The sequence below is a fragment of the Mustelus asterias genome, chromosome 22, assembly GCF_964213995.1.
Source record: "Mustelus asterias chromosome 22, sMusAst1.hap1.1, whole genome shotgun sequence".
Taxonomy (NCBI): domain Eukaryota; kingdom Metazoa; phylum Chordata; class Chondrichthyes; order Carcharhiniformes; family Triakidae; genus Mustelus; species Mustelus asterias.
The window spans coordinates 31,319,156-31,339,453 of NC_135822.1; the positions used below are offsets into that span (position 1 = coordinate 31,319,156).

Below are 20,298 nucleotides of genomic sequence, written 5' to 3' on the forward strand. Positions count from 1 at the left end.
AGAAAACTAGCACAAAATATATAACAGGAAAGCACAAGCTTCTGCAAGTACAAAAGGGAAGAGAGTAGCTAAAGGGAAGAGAGTAGCTAAAGTGAATGTGCGTCCTTTGGAGGATGAAACCAGGATGTTAATCGTGGAGAACACAGAAATAGTGGAGACACTAAATCAATTTCATGGTGGAGGACACTAGTATCATCCCAATAGTAACAGGAAATGCAGAGGAAATAGAAAGGGAGAAACCTAGAAATATCACCATCAATGGGGAAATAGTACTCAACAAACAACTGGGACTGAAGGCAGACAAGTCCCCAGGACCTGATGGCCTACATCCTCGGGTATTAAAGGAAGAGGCCGCGGAGATAGTGGATCTATTGGTTATAATATTCCAAAATTCCCTGGATGTGGGAAAGATTCCAGCGGATTGAAAAAAGTAATGTAACAATCTTATTCAAAAAAGGAAGGAGGCAGAAAGTAGGAAACTGTAGACCAGTTAGTTTAATATCTGTTGCTGGGAAATTGTTAGAATCCATTATTAAGGAACTATTAAGACATTTGGAAAGGCAAAACACAATCAGAGTCAGTATGCTTTTATGAAGGGTAAATCATGTTTGACTAATTTGTTGGAGTTCTTCAAAGATGTAGCCAGCTAAGTGGATAATGGGGATCCTGTAGATGTAGTATATCTGGACTTCAGGAAGGCGTTTGATAAGGTGCCTCATGGAAGGTTAATACACAAGGTAAGATCACACGGGGTTAGGGTAATTTATTAGCTTAGATAGAAGACTGATTAACTGACAGAAGGCAGGGAGTCAGGATAAATGGGTCTTTTTCTGGTTGGCAAGATGTAAATAGTGGGGTGCCACAGCGTTTGGTCCTCGGGCCAACTATTTACAATCTATATTAATGACTTGGATACAGGATCAGAAGGTACTGCAGCCAAATTTGCAGATGACACTAAAATAGGTGGGATCTCAAGTTGCAAAGAAGAAGTAAGAATTGTACAAATATGTATAGATAGGTTAGATGAGTGGGCCAAAATGTGGCAGACGGAGTTTAATGTGGACAAGTGTGAGGTTATCCACTTTGGTCGGAAAAATGGAAAGGCAACTTATTATCTAAATGGAGAGAAACTTTGGGGTTCTTCAGTGCAGAGGGATCTGGGTGTCCTCATGCATGAGTTGCAGGAAACTGACATACAGGTACAGCAGGTAATAAGGATAGCAAATGGAATTTTGGTATTTATACCTAAAGGAATAGAGTATAAAAGTAAGGAAGTGTTGCTGCAACTGTACAAGGCATTGTGAGACCGCATCTGGAATAATGTGTCCCCTCATTGGAGGAAATATGTAGTGGTGTTGGAGGCAGTTCAGAGGAGGTTCACTTGACTGATTCCAGAGATGAGGCTTTGTCTTATGAAGAGAGATTGAGCCATTTAGGCCGATACTCTCTGGAGTTTAGAAGAATGAGAGGAGATCTAACTGAGGTATATAAGATGATAAAAGGTATTTTGAGGCAATCTGGAACAAGATGTCATAGTGTTAGGAAAAGGGGTGGCAGATTTAAAACAGAGATGAGGAAAAACTACTTCTCTCAAAGTGTCGTGAATCTGTGAAATTCACTAGCCCAGAATGTGGTGGATGCCGGGGCTTTGAGTAAATTTAAGGAGGATGTTTAATTAGTAATGGGTTGAAGGTTATGGAGAATGGGTAGAAAAGTGGAGTTGAGGCCGAAACAAGATCAGCCATGATCTTATTGAAAGGCTTGAGGGCTGAATTGCCTACTTCTGCTCCTAGTTCGTATAACTAGAAAATACTTGGTATATGGTGCAAGAGTGAAGGCTTTAGAATGTCATTCTTTTCAGGATGTGCAATTGGTCTCCTTACAGCAAAGTAGATCAAGGAGAGAAAAACAGAAAAAAATGCAGGAAATACTCAGCAGGTCAGGCAATATCTGTGGAGAGAAACAGAGTTAATATTTCAAGTTGATCCAAAATTCTTAAGAGGTGAGAGAGACAGAATGGCCGCCAACCTCATCACCCCAAGCCTGGATTTTCATCCGAGATTGGGAAAATTACTGGCTTTTTCTGCTCACCCGGGGAGAAAGTGCCAGCAAGGGTGGGATCTTCATTGCTTGGGGGGGGTGTATGTGGTCTGGAGTCAGGCCAGCCAACCTGGGAAAAAGTTTGGACTATCGGGTGCTGAAAAGGGCTGTTCAAAAGGCCCACCTCAGTGCAATGGGACTTCATCCCAGTTAAAACAAAAATACAATATATATATTACATACAAATCCTTTAGCCCTCACCATTCACACTCACTTACTCTCCAAAAGTTCTATGCCCCATGCTTGTCATCTCATGCCCCTTTTGCCAAACTCTGCCCTTCTTCCCACCCCAATGGTCTCTCGTGCTCCCCATGCCATTTCCATGCTCATTTTGAGCCATTGTACGCTGTATAGAATCACTAAAGCATATGGTGACAACAGAATGTATAAAACAAAGCTTAAAAAAAAGTTCATTCATAGCATTCTACTATATTGAAAATAAAATTATTGACACTTGTATTGCCTTCCAAGTGAAATCACCCAAACCCTTAAAAGTGTCCCTGAAAGTGCCCGGACCGTTGAAGCTTTGCTAGCTGCTTTGGTCCAAGAAGTGACGCAGCATGCTTGCCTAAACACTGTCAAGGGGCATTTTGTCAGTGAGTGAATTTAGGTCCCTGAAGCATGAAGCCACACAGAATCAGGCAGCAGCTGAGGCCTTGGCAGCTATAACTGACTGTTATTTGTTATCACCATGTTTTAAACCATAGGAGAGCATAATTATAACACAGATAAAATGTGGTCTAATAATAGCATTTCACCGCTGGATAAAATAATTCAACCTCTTCCATAAGCAAAAATAGTGACAGTCTCTGCATTATACATCATATATCAAAGCAAATCTTGAGAAGATAATTATTCTCGAGAAATCCAGGTGGAGGAACCAGACTGGAAAAATTAGGAGGGAAGGAGTGGATCAGGGGGATATTGGGCATTAATTTCCTTGGAATAGCAATTGGTGTTGGATTGCCAATCCATGTCCATTTGCCCGCACCAAATTCTATTTGTGCGTGTCTCGCCCAACCTTCCTGACTCAGGCCAGACATGATCCAGGCAGTGCAGTGTATGCCCGGGTCCAGGGTTAAAGTCTACAAGAATCAGAGTGAAGGATGACACACCCTCTAGCTAGCTGCCGTAGGACAAATCCCATTGAAAGTAACAGGCCAGGGAGATGTGACTAAGGTAGACGGATGGGATTGGTGGGGTGAGGGAGGGCATCAGTCATGGGGTTATGGGGGGATTGGATATCAGGGAGCGTGGGGGAAGTTGGACATTGTTGGGGGGCAGGGGAGGGGGGGGGTCGGATCATGTCAGGTTGGGTCCAGCAATTGGTTCAGTTTAAAATTTTTAAGTTTATCAGTGTCACAAGTAGGCTTACATTGACACTGCAAAAATCCCCTCGTCGCCACACTCCAGTGCCTGTTCGGGCACACTGAGGGAGAATTTAACATGGCCAATGCACCTAACCAGCACGTCTTTCCGACTGTGGGAGGAAACCAGGGCACCCGGAGGAAACCCATGCAGATACGGGGGGGGGGGGGGGGGGGGAATGTGCAGACTCCGCACAGACAGTCACCCAAAGCTAGAATTGAACCGGGGCCCTGGCGCTGTGAGGCAGCAGTGCTAACCACTGTGCCACTGTGGAACATGAAGCTCCAATTTTTAAGAGGTTGTGGATTGTAAGAGAGAATGAAAATTCCAGGGAGGTGAGGAATTGCGTCATTTTGAGGACCTGTGAAAGAATGAGCAGAGAGAAGCCAGAGGACCAAGATCATGGATTTGTCAAGATACAATTCCCAATGTTGCAGAGTGTTGGCGATCGCACATGTGACTCTGCACATGCAATGTCTCAACAGGGAGATGTAGCAGAACAGCAATGGCTTTCACTCCCTGAACATGCAGATGATGTGTGGCCATGTGCTGAGTATCATGTTGCTGAATGGCCACCATCCTTACAGCAACTACAATGCCAGTCAGCCTTACCCAAGATCTTCAAGCCACCACAATGAGCTAGAGTGTGGCTGCTTGGTGACAAGGACTATCTCTTCCAAATGTGACTTATGACTCCCCTTCACCACATGGCTGCGTTTGTGTGAGAGCCGTGTTGTAACCTGCAGCCACAATGGCAGCAGTCTGAGCCGGCATGGTGCCAAACTGGGCTTGCAGAACAACAAGTATGAGTCTAATGACCTAGATAGTGCTTTTTCATCAGATGTGTGCTGGATTTATCATGCTTGAATGTCAGGCTGAACTTGCTGGCCAGATAGCAGTTTGTGGATATCAGAAAGCATAAATGTGAAAGCGAGGGTTAGGGTGAGACAGGGAATTGTGTGGAACCGCAAGAGGTACAACATCATCATGCCATCTGCAGCTTGCATTTCTTGACAGATGGTGGGATGAGGTTGATGTGGGATTTAAGAAGGTGCATAAGGCACGAAAATACCATTATCATGCATGGCTTTGCTTACGCCAGCCTCAGTCACTGCCACATCAATAATTCATAGCATTATCTCTACAAAGGGGCTCAGGAGATGAAGCTGAGCCTTTACCTAGCTGATTCTCTGCTCTTTCCTCCTGGATATGGACCGCCTAGAGAGGGAAGAGTGTCTGTAAGTGTGTTGCAATGTATTTGGATGATTACCTGACATGGCCGAACAGCTGGAAGTATGTGGAAGCTGTGAGATGTGGGTGTGAGGTTTGCAGCAATGGTAAGTGTGCGATGTTGAAGTGGTGTTTATGAATGTTAGCTTTGAGTCCTGATTTCTAGAGATGCAGGTGGGTGAGTGTTGGTGTTGTGGTGATTAAACAGTGGCTGAGGCGAGTGGCATGTTCAGTGGGATATGACATTTGATGATACGTTCACTGACCTGGATTGCTCAGGAGGTCTTTGAACCTTTATGGTACTGCATCCAGATGACTGGGGTTTGACTCACTGCATTAACATCCCTGGCTCCTGCTCTCATTCCCTTCAGATTATTTTCCGGTCTGGCCTCCTGACCCCCTGAAAAAATGTGACGGGGGCGATTCTCCCAAAAAAATTCAAAATGTCAAATTTGCGTGAAAACTGGAGTAAATCATGCTTATTTTTCAGCAGGAATTTTAAAATGATTCTCCCACATTCTGTGCACTGCAGTGAGCACTAGCGTGAATCAGTCTAAAAATCAGTGGGGGGGCGGCCTATTCCCGCTGGAAAAGCCGGCAGTATAGCGCTGAGTGCGCCACTGCGCATGCGCCCATTGTTAGTGCTGAGATTGACACATGCGCAGTGGCCCGTCTGCCGGCCTCCCGATCGTTGGCTAGCCCAATCGCTAGCCAGCACAGCTACTCCCGCATCGCCGGTTTTGTGAACCCCCAAACCCTCCCACGGCCCGATCACTGGCCCCCCCAACCTCCCTCCTCACAGCGCCAATCTCCCCCACCACACCAGCAGTCTCGACCTGCCCCCTGCAGCCCTGATCCCCCCCAACAGGCTGCCCCCCACCTCCCCTCAATTGATGGTCTCCCTCCATCTCTCAGCCCAAATGCAGAGTGGCAGTGAGACCCCCCCCCCCCCCCGCCCAATCAGGTCCCACCCCATTTAGGCCCCGCTATTACATCCCGCCTCTTTGACACTGCCTGATGCCCAGTGGGCAATGCCAAGGTATCCCCTGGGTATTGGAAAATCGCCCCCAGCCATCTCGAGACTTCCGCCATCCGTCTACACTAAGTACTCTAGCATTGCATTGAAGAATCTGGAAACTCTTTCTTTGATTAGCTGTTCAATTCCTCCTCGTCCTTCCTCGTGTGAAATACTTACAGAGCAAGTTCTAACACCTGATGCACCATGATCCCAGTGCCCTCAAACTGATCAAATTGAATTTTGAGCTCCTGGAGTGACAGAAATGGATGACCGCACCATGAGGATTTTCTAAATGCCGCGTTGCCAGGTGAAGACACTCTACCTCAATACTGAAGAAAATCAAATATTCTTCACTGACAAGAAGCATTAGAAATTACTCATTTGTAAATATTTTAATAAAATGATGCTTTCAGGTTATAATAATTATTTTTCAATTATTGCTCTGATAAGCTCCCTTCAATTAAATGGCTTGTGTGCATTTACGGGTGAGTGGGACATTGTGTCTAGGAAATAAATCCATCATACAGTTTAAATGATTGATAGTACAGACTGCTTTCAGAGCCTCTTTTATTTGACTATGAATTAGAATTATTATATTTTTTTACAGTCTATCACAACATAAATCCATACGAATGGGATTTGACAAGGCACAGCTTGGCCTTTTGTGGAAACGATTGTGTATCTGCCAGCATTTCAATTCCATCTGGGACAGGTAGTCTATATAAACAACAATGGATTTTTCTTTCTAATGCTTTGTCTTTGGGATTGGCATCATTTCCCCAAATCATTTCATCCATTAGAATATTCTGGGCGGCATTTTATTTCAAAGTGCCAAGATTTAAAGGAGTAGGAAGGTTTAGGGGCATCGTTTTGGTTCTAAGGCTTGTCCCACGCCTGTGTAAATAAAACAAAAAGTTCTGCCTACTCTACAACTGAAGAACGTTGTTTATAAATTTCAGTGCTGGTGCATTGTCAGGTATTTAAGTGCAGCAATTGGCAGATCAAATCAAACAAGTTCCTTTGGTTGTTCTTAATAGTCAGAGCACGAATCATACTCAACCAGCTGCAGATGCAAAGCCCAAAACAAAATGGTTAGGTCTGATTCTGTAATTGGGCAGCACTTGTTGAACAATCCTGAGTGTGTGAAGAGCTACACTAACACAGAAGCATAGAAAATAGGTGCAGGAGTAGGCCATTCAGCCCTTCGAACCTGCACCACAATTCAATATGATCAAGGCTGACCAATTTAAGATATGATGTGGAGATGCCGGCATTGGACTGGGGTAAAGACAATACCGTGTAAACACGGATGAATGAACACCGCTCGACAATCACCAGGCAAGACTGTTCTCTTCCTGTGGGAGAGCACTTCAGCGGTCACGGGCATTCAGCATCTGATCTTTGGGTAAGCCTTCTCGACACACGACAGCGCAGTCGCTGAGCAGAAACTGATAGCCACGTTCCACACACATGAGGACGGCCTAAACCGGGATCTTGGGTTTATGTCACACTATCAGTAACCCCCACAGCTTGCCTCCTGGACTTGCAGAATCTCACTGGCTGTCCTGTCTGGAGACAATACACACCTCTTTAACCTGCGCTTAATACTCCCTCTACTCACATTGTCTGTATTTTTAAGACCTGGTTGGCTGTCGAGATTCGCATTCTAATCAGTGTTCTGTAACTTGATTTTGTGTCTCTGTGTGCCCTCTTTGAGAGCAGATATCCACTTCATCTGACGAAGGAGCAGCGCTCTGAAAGCTAATGGCATTTGCTACCAAATAAACCTGTTGGACTTTAACCTGGTGTTGTTAAAACTTTTACTCAATTTAAGATAATCAGTCGAACTCATAATTTTTACAGTTACTAGAACTGACATACGTTCATACGCAGGGACTCATTCCCTGCGAACAAAAGGAACATGAACCTTTAATTCTGCCTTTTTTTTAACTACCTGGGAGTTTGGGAAGTCTATAGTTCCCCGTTGTTTTTTCCACGGCAACACCTTGACCAGTCAGAGTTGACCTTCCAACCAATCAGCAGTCCTTTTCTCCTGTAGCATAATTCTTGCAATCATTTGAAATTTTATATTTTTGTGTTTGTCCTGATGAGTGCAAGAAGAAAAGCTTCGGTGACATGTCCCTTTTTACACTGTTAATTTTTTAAAAAGTTGTAACGAATGATATTTGTCTCTAGATTATTTGGGAGCCTTGCTGACAGGGAGGAGTAACTAGGATGGTGAAGCAACTGTCTTCACTGTAACAAGGTTGTAACTCTGTACAGCCCAAATGTCAATTTCTAACTACTGGAAACAGTCAAAGAATGTGGGAGCGAAAGATCAGCATTTGTCTGGCGCCTTACATGAGATATTTCAGAATGCCTCATAGTGCAATACTTTTGCTTTGATTTGATTTATTATTGTCACATGTATTAACATACAGTGAAAAATATTGTTTCATGCGCACTATACAGATAAAGCATACCATTCATAGAGAAGGAAATGAGAGAGTGCAGAATGTTAGAAGCATAGAACGAGAGTAAAAGATAAAATTAGAAGGTATGCTGGGCTAGCTTGCAAGAAGTCGCCTCGCTCGCTATCTTGAGATCAATACATTCTTTTGGAACTATCATTATGAAAGTTAACACAACAATCACTTTCTATATAGCTAAATCCTTCAAGCAGCAACAAGATGAATGACTGGGCTATATGACATCTCTTACTTGTGTTACAGTTGAGGGCAGAATGTTGGCCCAGTCATTGAGTAAATTGCCTGCTCTCCTTTGAATAGGGTCATGGGATCGTTAACTGCCAATGACCTCAGGTTAATGTCTCATTGGATGGACAGTGCCTCTGACAATGGAACACTCCCCTAGGACTATATAGGGACATCATCTTAGATTATGCAATTGAACTCCTGGTATGGAGCTTGAACCCACAACCTTTTGAGAAGAGAGTGTCAAATGAATTGAGGAAATACAAGCTCACATTTAATAAAACACCACAACCCATTTCTCTGAAGCACCCCAAAAAACATAACACACTTGAAGCACACCGTTAAGTAGGGCAAATAAGGCAGCCAACACTTGGCTGCATTCCTCAAAAAAAATGAGATGGGTGCAGTAAGAAGTTTCACAACACCTGGTTAAAGTCCAACAAGTTTATTTGGAATCACAAGCTTTCGGAGCGCTGCTCCTTTATGACTCTCTCACCTGATGAAGGAGCAGTGCTCGGTGTGGTGGACCTCAGTTGTGCCTTTGTCCTATATGGACCACCGTTGTGTGTGCTTGTCATACCTGGACACATCCCCTTCCAGTTTGGCTCCTTCCCTCGGCACCTAGTATAAAGGTGGCTGTCTCCTCCCCCTTGTTCAGTCCAGGTCGGTTATTTGTTGGGATCTGCTCCTGATTCTGTTGTGAATAAAAGCCTACACTTGTATTGGCACATCGGTAGTCTTTTGCCTTATTGATAGCGCATCAATTTTATTCACAACAGTTGACCAGCGTGGAGCAGTTTCTAAAATCCGACAAGTTAGCATTAGACCCTCAAGAGGTTGGAGCCTCTGATAAATTCGATCATTGGCTGGACTGCTTCGAAGCATTCGTTGACACCGCTACGGCCATCGACACCGACGACGCTAAACTCCACGTGCTCCGCGCCTGGGTAAGCGAAGCTGTCTATGGAATCTTCCGGGACGCTGCTACATACGCGGACGCTATCGAACTCCTAAAAGGGCAGTTCCGAAAGAGCCCTAACGTGGTTTACGCCAGACATCTCCTAACTACCCGCAAGCAGCAGACAGGAGAATCGTGCGCCCAATTTCTGCGCGCCCTGCGGGTCCTAGCTCGAGCTTGTGACTGTAAGGCTGTTACAGCAGCTCAGAACATGGAGGACCTGATCCGCGACGCCTACGTTGCGGGCATTGAGTCTACATACATCCGGCAGCGCCTGCTGGAACAAGATGACCTCGATTTCCGAAGAACAGCCATGATGGCTGAAACGTTAGAAGCGGCCTCTCACAATCTCGGGTCTTACCTTGCATCCCGTTCTACCGACGGCTCCACCACGACGGCTGTTCCGACGGGGCCCAAATGTTACTTTGGCAGCCTACCCAAGCACCCTCGGCGTCGCTGCCTGGCGAAGGACGCGATTTGCTCCGGATGCGGTAAGCTAGGCCACTTCGCTAAAGTCTGCCGGGCAAAGCCGCTTCCGAAGCCTCGTGGCGCCACGTGTGTTCCATGGGCGCAGCCATCTTTAATGCAGGCAGCGGCTACGCGTGAATCGCCATCTTTAATGCGGTCACCGGAAGTGTGGGAAACGCCATCTTTGATGTGGTCACCGGAAGCGCGGGAATCGCCATCTTTGATGCGGTCACCGAAAACGCGGGAATCGCCATCTTTGAGACTGGCATCAAGACGCGCTGAGCAGGAAGCTTTATCCGTGACGTCATCAGACGGGGACGAAGACGTATTCTTCTTGGATTCGACGGTGGCATCGATTTGCCTAGACCAGTCGCAGCCTCATCAACTCTCCAAGTCCGTAATGGAGATCAAGGTAAATGGTCATGCAGAAAACTGCCTGTTCGACTGTGGGAGCACAGAAAGTTTTATACACCCTCGCACAGTGCGTCAACATGCCCTTCCCGTGTGACCCTGGAGCCAGACCATCTCTATGGCTTCGAATTCTCACTCAGTGGAGGTCCTCAGGTGCTGCTTGGTGACGCTGACGGTACAGGGCACAGTCTACGAGCGTTTTCGGCTCCTCGTGCTGCCACGACTCTGCGCAGCTTTACTGCTGGGGTTAGATTTCCTCAGCCATCATAGGAGCATCACCCTGCAGTATGATGGCCCTTATCCCCCGCTCTCCGTCTGCAAGGCGCCGTCACTGCAGCACCCCTCGCGCACCACCTGCAGTCTCTCGACCCTCAAGATCACCCCCCCCCTATTTGATAACCTCACCCCGGATTGTAGGCCTATAGCCACCAAGAGTAGGCGCTATAGTGCGGATGACCGGGCCTTCATTCGGTCCGAGGTACAACGGCTGCTCCGGGAAGGGATTATCCAGGTCAGCACCAGCCCCTGGAGGGCGCAAGTGGTCGTAGTTAAATCAGGGGAGAAACACCGCATGGTGATTGACTACAGCCAGACCATAAACAGGTATACCCAACTAGATGCGTATCCTCTTCCCCGTATCGCGGACATAGTCAACCGCATCGCGCACTATAGGGTTTTCTCGACGATCGATTTGAAATCGGCTTACCACCAGCTCCCTATCCACTCGGAGGATCGCCCATGTACTGCCTTTGAGGCGGATGGCCGCCTCTACCAGTTCCTCCGAGTCCCCTTTGGTGTCACCAATGGGGTCTCAGTCTTCCAGCGGGCCATAGATCAAATGGTAGACCAGCACGGGCTACGGGTCACTTTCCCGTATCTGGATAACGTCACCATCTGCGGGCACTCCGAAAGCTTGTGATTCCAAAGAAACCTGTTGGACTTCAACCAGGGGGTGTTGTGAGACTTCTTACTGTGCCCAGTCCAGTCCAACATCGGCATCTCCACATCAATGAGATGAGCCTCGGCATGGGTCTGTGTGAGTGAAACTTGAATGATTGTAATAGCATAACACGGATCACGGACAAGCCACCTCCTAGTCTGCCCTGCCCTTTTACCTGGTGGAGACCATACAGTCATTAACAAAGTGAGAATGGAAATGAAGCACATGGATTGAATTCTGCACAGAAAACAAACCAGCGCATTGTGTATTCTGGGTCGTATCGTAATGCTGATTGCAGCGTGTGTACCACGTAATGTGTCAGACTGAAATGAGGCAGTTCGGTGAATGGCACAAAAATCCTTGCTCAAATAGGTCTGATTTCCATGTCACCTGCTCTGTTCCACAGTGTGCTAAGTGGCAATACACAGTACGAATGGCTGCCATTCCTTCATCATTCTGCCTCTTGCACAAGGGCATAGCAGCATCACTGTTGCAGGCACTCGGATCACTGAGCGAGAGACGTCCCTCAGGATGTGCAAATGTAACATTAGTTTTATTGATTGGTCTGACACATGCTGCTTTTGGAAATTTAGGTTTAATAAGCAAAAGTCTATATAACCCAGGACTCGTGTCTTGATTTACAAGAGGATTTGGGGATTTGGAGTAAGGCTCCTCGCAGTTATGTGCTGTCAGTGTCAATGAAGGAGACCACTATACTCATCTCTGTGTTAATAGATTCCTTCAAATGCCTGTCAAATGGCGATAGATAGGAGTGCAGTACTGAGGGGTCACTGCGCTGCCAGGGGTGCCAGTATTGTTGTTGCTGGAAATGGGGACAGCGGGGGCACTTGAGAATAGGATTAAGTGTTAGATGAACACTAACAACAGCCAAATGGTTTGTATTTGCGTTGTTATTCTGTACACGAGCAGGAGACTTCTTGGGCTGTTCTGAGTGACATTTATTTCTCAAGTATCTGTTAAAGCACTCTGGGACATCATGAGGTTGTCAGCATGAGATGTTACGTAAAGCCGCTATATGAATTCATTCCTTTCTTTTTAACTTAACACGTCAGAAACAGATGAACGGGGTGATATTCTTCTCATTAGATGGTTGTGGGACTTTGCTGTTTGCAAATTAGCTGCTATGTTTGCCTACATAATGGGCCTTCATTTCTAAAGTAAATCATTGGTTGAGAAATGCTTTGACACATTGCAAGGGCGTGGATGACATGATATAAAAATGCAAATTCTTCTTCTGGCAATTAGTCATTGCTACATAGTGTCTTCTTCATTTACTCTGTGTTTGTTCCTTGGCACCCATGAACCATCCCTGCACTCTGACCTGTTCTGAAAATGGTGGCCAACCACTGGTCACTAGCAGATGCTCCAGAAGAGTAGGGAGTGAGCCATCTCCTTTCCTGTGTGAAAATGACAGTACTAAGCAAGGGGCTGCTTTAGAAGTCAATCCAAGTTGGTTTCCCTGGAGGAAACAGATAATGGGCGGGGTTTTCCGGCCACGCTCGCCTCAAAACCGGAGAATCCCGCCCGAGATCAACGGACCTTTGCATGGTCCGGTGTCCCCCCCCCCACGCCCCCCACAAGAATTCCTGTAGTGGGCAGGATGGGAGAATTCCAGCCAATATCTTTATAAAGGAGCTGAATGGAAGGAGGAGACTGAATAGGTTCCTCAGGGATCAGTCATTCTCACAACTGCTAGTGAGGAGGCCAGTATCTTCTCACAGGCCACACCAGTCTCCAGTGTAGCTCCAAAGGTTCTGTGACTGGAGAGGCTACTAATGTACAAAGACTCCTTTCCTTCTTTGCCACTGTCCTTGCAAAGGATTGAAACTCCAGCTCTTTAAAGAACCATAGGATCACTACAGTGCAGAAGGAGGCCATTCGGCCCATCGACCAACTTCCTAAAAGAGCATCTCACCCCACACCACCGTAACCCTGCACATATACCATGGCTAATCCACCTAATTTACACATTTTAGGGCACTAAGGAGCAATTTAGCACAGCCATTCCACTTAATCTGCACATTTTTGGACTGTGGGAGGAAACGGGAGCACCCGGAGGAAACCCACGCAGACATAGGGAGAACATGCAAACTCCACACAGTCACCCAAGGCTGGACTGAACCCAGGTCCCTGTTGTTGTGAGGCAGCAGTGCCAACCACTATGCCTCCCCAGAGCTCCCAGCCCCTGACATAACCCAGTATAGGGAGTGTTAGCCTTTTTTTCAATATGTGCCAGAAGGAACAGGAATGTTTTGCTCCAGGCACAATACAAAGTGTTATAGCATAAAGATTGCATATATGATTGTAAGGACATATGATGCAGAAGCAGGCCATTCAGCCCAACCAGTCACTGCCAGTGTTTATGTCCCCCTTAAGCCTCAACTAAATCTACCAATGTAAACATCCATTCCCTTCTCCCTCATGTTTGTCCAACTTCCCCATTTATACTATCGCTTCAACCATTCCCTATGATAACGAGTTCCACATTCTCACCACTCTCTGAGTAAAAGTGTTGTGGTGGGGAATGGTCAGGAGTGGGTTCAAACACACTTTGTACTGGGTCACTGCAACATATTGGTGCGGCATGCTTTAACTCCACTTAAATTACCACTGTGACTATAATAATTGAGATTTCAATGACTTCAATGATGCTTAGCCTTATGGAGCTTTAATCATGTTCTGTTAAATAATGGTAGTTAAAGCATTTCTTAATCTGACATTTTGATGACTCTGTCAAGCTTGAGTTTATACATTGTTCAGTGTTGTACTGTGGCTTGATTAACAAACAATACATATTTGACTAGGGTAAAAACAGAAAATGCTGGATAAACCCAGCAGGTCTGGCAGCATCTGTGGAAAGAGAAACAGAGAAAACTTTGAGCCCGTATGACCCTTCTGCTGAAGGGATTTGTGTTTGTATGATTATTCAAAGTTAAACTAATTTAATTGTTTTGGACACTCAAATGGCAAATCCCAACTTTCCATTGTATATAGTTTAGGAATGGGGTATGGTGCTTGGAATGGGGAAAAGATTTACTTGATGCTCATTAACTGATACAGGTTATGTATTGTGGGCGGAATTTTCCAGCCCCTGCTGCCCACAGGGTTTTCCAGTCCCGAAGTCAATTGACTTTAGAATGGCTCGCTGCAACAGGGCCATAAAATTCCTCTCTACATTGTTTGTCAATTCTATGCTGATAGTCAGCCTTCATACTCCAGTATATACTTTCTTCTATATTAAATTCAGATTCAGAAGGATATTGTTCAGAAGCTTTTAGCTTATAGTCATTCCGATTCTTAAAGTTACACAAATGGAAGAGTAAGTTCAGAATGATTAAGATAAATAGGCCTTTCTTCTGCTTGACCTTTCACCCGAGTATTCTGCTATCTGACATCTCGGCTCAATATCGTATCCCAGAAGGCTCCAACTCCATTCCAACATTGCCATCACCTGCATTCATTGTAACCTTTTTTGCATCTTAAACATGATTGACAGGTGTCACATGCCTTCATAATGAGCTCTTGTTTTAATGATGGAATGTCAAATAAACGCTGCCTACACAACTCACACATAAATGGCACATAACAAGGTGGTGGGCACCTCAAGTGCATCAAAGCAGAAAAAGAGTACGTGAGGCAACGCACAGTTTGTAGGTTTCAGTGGATTGAGTGTCTGTACTGCACAAGGGTTAACAATATTTGCTCTGTAGGAGTGAGCTTCACACTATCCTCAGAGCCAACCTACATGAATGTGCACCTGAGTGAGGTGCAGGAAAGTGTCATACCACGGGGGAGGATTGGAACATATGTCAGCATCAGGAGAGAAGAGGGAAGGAAATTAAACCAGAAGTTAAAAAAAATCATTGCTTAGTTACTTATTTTTTGTAATTAATCGTAGAATCCCTACAGTGCAGAAGGAGGCCATTCATCCCATTAAGCCTGCACCGACAACAATCCATCCAGGCCCTATACCCACGTATTTACCCTAGCTCGTCCCCCTCAGAGTAAGGGGCAATTTAGCACGGCCAATCCACCTAACTGGCACACCTTTGGGCTGTGGGAGGAAACTGGAGCACCCGGAGAAACCCATGCAGACATGGGGAATTTAGCCAATAAGTACAAGTGTCACGTGCGGAAAGAATTAACACATTTATACCCAACAACAAATACTTTTACTTACATAGCACCTTGAATGCACTAAAACATCCAAAGCCTTTTCATAGGAATGTTGTAGGATAAAAATTAAACATCAAACCCCATGAGGCGATTAGGACAGATGATAAAAAGCTTGATGAAATGGGTAGGCTTTAAGGAACATTTTAAAGCAGGAAAATTAGGTCGAGAGGCAGAGAGGTTTCGGGAGCAAATTCCAGAGAGCACCTAGCAGCTGAAGGCACTTCCAAAGTGGAACAATTACAAGTGGGAATGGTTTGTATTAGAGGGGCGCATGCAGATACCCCAGGTGTTTACGGGGCTGGAGGTGATTACAGAGATAGGGAGGAGTGAGGCCTTGGGGAAGGTTTGGAAACGGAATGAGAATTTTTAAAGTCCAGGTGCTGCTAGACAAGAGCTAAAATTAGTCAGCAAACTCAGGGCGATTGGTTAATGGGACTTGGTTTGAGTTAGGATGTGGCCAGCAGAGTTTTAGATGGCCTCACATTTACATAGGGCAGAACATGGGAGAGGGACCAATGGCATGTTAGAATAGTTAAGTCTGGAGGAAACAGGGCTGAAGGTTTCAGTAGCAAGTGAGCTGAAGCAGAGAAAGAGTCGTGCAATGTTGGGGAGGTGGAAGCAGGCGGGTTTAGTGGTGGTGCAGGTTGGATGCTCATCTTAATGTAAAATATGACACCAAGGTTACAAACAGTCTAGATCTGCCTCAGACAGTCATTAGGGAGAGAGGTGGAATCAATGGCAGGAACAGTGTTTGGTTGAGAAGGATAAAGAGGGACATGTTTCATTTGCATAGTCATATAGGATATCATCTGTGACTTTGAGAGGAGCCGTTTCAGTACTGTGGCAGCGGTGGAGACCTATAACTGCCCTTGTAATGGAAGCTCTGGCAGACAGGTTAACTGTAGTAGTGTGGCCTGTTTGGTGGGGCGTTTCCTGTGGGTCACGTGATCGATAAGGACCCTATGAGTTGTGCTGGTGGGAAGCTGGAGGGCTGGTTATTGGAATTTTGGTTGAGAATGTGGAACCGGAGCCACCAATAATTGTGGAGACTAAGGAGCCGGAAGTTGCTTAAGAGCCACTGGATCCTGGATTAATGAGTCTGCCTTTCTTGTCCGTCCGGTCTGGCCCTTTAAATTTAGAAGAGCCTACTGCTGAATTGAAATGTTCTCCCAGAGCCCGGAAGTTTCCAGACCAAATTAACCTTTGAGTTTTCCAGTAATTTTTCCTGTTACTCTTTTTATCTAGAGCCTATTGTATACCTTACTAATTTCTTCTTTTGGCAATAAAAGTCTTTTATTGTTTAAAGCCACATCAAGTTGCCCTCAATCTATTACATTAACAACTCCATTAAAATAATAAACCAAGGAATTTGACGTGAACAGATTAACATGTGTTCAGTAATATCACTCAGTGTAATTTCTAAATTTTAATAGCAGGAATTTCCTGTCAAAATCTCTGAAGGTCTGAAAATGATCTCCCACAGGGTCACAGGACAAGATACTTTATCACACAGGCGAAAAAAAAAAAGGTTCTGATTAGTTCTTGTAAAGTGCAATAGCCCAGCATTAAAATTCAGCAAGTGTTCTGGCAAGTATGATATTTACAGCTTAACCCAATCTATTTGCTGCAACAAACACCATCAATCCCTTTTGTAAATCCTCCAGAATTGTGAGCGGATATAAACATAGCATCTCTCCAAGGGGGCACGCCATAGGCCAGGTACCGAGAGGATCTTAATCATCCAATCAATGAGGCTCTGGGCCAGGTTGAATAATCAGCCAATCTTCTTTTGTCCTCCTCTCTGTGCACAGCCACCAGGCATGATTTATAGCCCGTGGGATGTGAAATGCTGATAGCCAATAGGTGCTTTTCTGTTCCTTTTCTGCTTCTGTGAGAGAATTTCAAGCTTCAGACAGCCCACCCCTGAAATGTTTGCAGGGATCCCCTTACCTCCTGATGTAGTTTCAGTCAATGATTGGCTGCGCCCAGGGAGCAACACTTCAGAGGGACCTTTACAGCCTTCTCCAGGAGCCCTCCAAAGTTATGGTGGGAGATGAGAGACAATCTCCTCAGACTCAGGATCCCAATCTCCATTTTGACTGCAAGCAGTGGTGAGTAACCGTGCTCTACATTTGGCCAAATGTAAACAAGTTTTCATCTATATATAAGATATCATAGAATCATAGAAACCCTACAGTGCAGAACGTTGATCCAGAAGGAACTCTTCCAATGCAGACAATAAAAACATAACAAAACTTACTCCAACTTACAAATCAAAGAAAGGGTTTAGTAAAGAAACTGCATTACTCCAAACTTGAGGCCTCACCCTGGGCCATTCCAAGTTCCCCACAATTCCCAACATGTTCCAATTTATACCGAGTCAGCTGATCATCACATCATTCTGTCATTGGTTTACTGGGTCAGCTGACCCTTCCAGCTTGTTACCGTTGGTCACATTACCACAGAGCCAATTTTATTACTGGTTATATTCTAACACAGAAAAGTTGCAATTTGCTAATCTCAAAACTGATTGCTCCTAGGTTTCCTGCATTGTAACAATGACTGCACTTTTGAAAGTACTTCATCGGCTGCAAAGTGTTTCGAGATGTCTGGTGGTCATGAAAAGCGCTATAAGAATGGAAGTCTTTTTCTCTAAGTACTCAGGGGAATTGTATCTGTTTCGCAAATTCCTTCGACCAGAAGCGTTTTCAGAGCTGCCCCACTCCTTTACCAGAAATGTAACAGAGTTACAGCGGAGCAGTTGCTCCAGGTGAATTTTTGCCTTCCGTGTTTTACATATCTTTGTTATTTTAGGTTAATTATCCACAACCACAAGCCCAACTCTCACAGGAAAAAAATCTTTAAGTCCTTATATCTCTTACAAAACTATTCCTGGCTTTCTAATTATTTCAAATAACCCTTAACTCTCTTGCCCCAGTCTCCTGCAGATCCTCAGAAATTGCTTGCTTACATTAAATCAAAATGATTTATTCTATTCACCTACATTACCCTTCATTATATTTCTAACAAACTCAGGCAAGTGTTAATTCTATTATGTTTAAACCAAGACCAAAGAAATACGACTGCCGCTGATTCAATTCATGGAGCACAAGACACTGCCGAAACGGCACAGTGGTTAGCACTGCTGCCTCGCAACGCCAGGGGCCCGGGTTCAATTCCGGCCTCAGTTGATTGTTTGGAGTTTGCACCTTCTCCCCGTGTCTGCATGGGTTTCCTCCGGGTGCTCCAGTTTCCTCCCACAGTTCAAAAATATGTGAGTTAGGTTGATTAGCCATGCTAAATTGTCCCTTGGTGTCAGGGGAATTAGCAGGGCAAATGCATGGGGTTACAGGGATAAGGCCTGGGTGGGATTGTGGTTGGTGCAGCCTCGATGGGCCGAATGGCCACCTCCTGCACTCTATGAAACCTCTGCACATAGACATAGAATCATAGGTCACAGGAGCAGGCCACTTGGCCCATTGTACCTGTGCTAGCCCTTTAAGACAGCTGCCAAAGTTGCCCTACACTCCTGAGCTTCGTAGAGCTCCCTTCACCCAAGTTTATTATCTTGTGGTAACAATTCATTCTGTCCTGACCCATTCCCGTAACCCTGCGCATTTACCATGGTTAATCCACCTAACCTGCACATCTTTGGACTGTGGGAGGAAACCCACGCAGACACAGGGAGAATGTGCAAACTCCGCACAGTCATCCAAGGTCGGAATTGACCCAGAGTCCCTGGCACTATGAGGCAGCAGTGCTAACCACTGGGCCACCGTGCCAACCTGTTTATTAACTGCTTTTGTTCATCACATGCTTTTATCTTCCAATTTTCCTTCAATCTCACTGCTCATCATGGAACCACATCCTTTGATATCAATATTGGAATATTCTGGTTTTCTAATTTATTTGACAGACTTTTTGTCCCATTTAATCTGGGTCAGTTAGGTTCCTTTGTACCTTCTTTCCATTTGTATTTCTTTTTTAGCCAGATACCTTTGTCCTTCATCTTTCTATTTCCTGTTCTGTTCATGCATTGGATCTCATTATAATATGTTTGCCACTTTCCATATTCTTTCTATTTTTAGGCTGTCTATTTGCTTCACTTCATTACTGAAAAGCAGGTTAAGTAGCGCCGCTTTCTTTGTAAGACTAGTAATACCATGAATGATTGAACAATCCTGAAAATAGTCCAACAAAACCTCTCACACCACAAATATTTCTACAATCACTCTCTGTTTTTGGATAATTGAAATCTCTGACTATTGGAATTATATTGCCAAATACAGCTCTTCAATTTCTTCTCAAATTTGATTCTCAATTTACTTTCCATTAGTCAAGAGTGTACAGTATACAACACAGAATGTGCTTGAACCCTTACTCCCTCTAAACTCAATCCAAAAATGATTCAGATGGGATTAGTTCTCTGTTTAGATCAAGCATGAGATTACCTCAGAGCTGAATTACATCACTGCAAATCTGAATGCTGCCAAGACTATTTTCCACAGCTCAGGCTAACACCAGTTAAAATTCCATCCAGAGTCCAGGTAACAACCCAGATACAAATGGCTGGAGGCACTGGATACAACCAAGGCTATGGGCACTGACAACATCCTGGTTGTAGTATTGAAGACTTGTGCTCCAGAACTAGCCCTGCCTCTATCCAAGCTGTCCCTGTACAACTACCACACTGGCACCTACCCAACACTGTGGAAAAATGACCAAGTATGTCCTATCCACTAAAAGTGGGATCAATCCAGTCTAGCCAATTACTTCTTCATCAGTGTCAATCATCAGCAAAATGATGGAAGGTGTCATCAACAGTGGTATCAAGCAGCACTTTACTCAGCAATAACCTGCGCACTGATGCTCGCTTTGGGTTCTGCCAGAGCAT

General features: G+C 45.0%; 1 long non-coding RNA gene across 2 annotated transcripts in view; it reads right to left on the reverse strand.

The window, feature by feature from the left end:
- LOC144509762 (uncharacterized) overlaps nucleotides 1-5,328 on the reverse strand; it is a 56,886-nt gene extending 51,558 nt beyond the window's left edge. Inside the window, exon 1 of one of the 2 annotated variants that reach the window (XR_013500522.1) lies at nucleotides 4,965-5,328. This is a non-coding gene — a long non-coding RNA (uncharacterized LOC144509762). The remainder of the gene's footprint in view (nucleotides 1-4,964) is intronic. The other variant, XR_013500521.1, reaches the window with a different exon arrangement.
- Nucleotides 5,329-20,298: the final 14,970 nt, after the last annotated feature.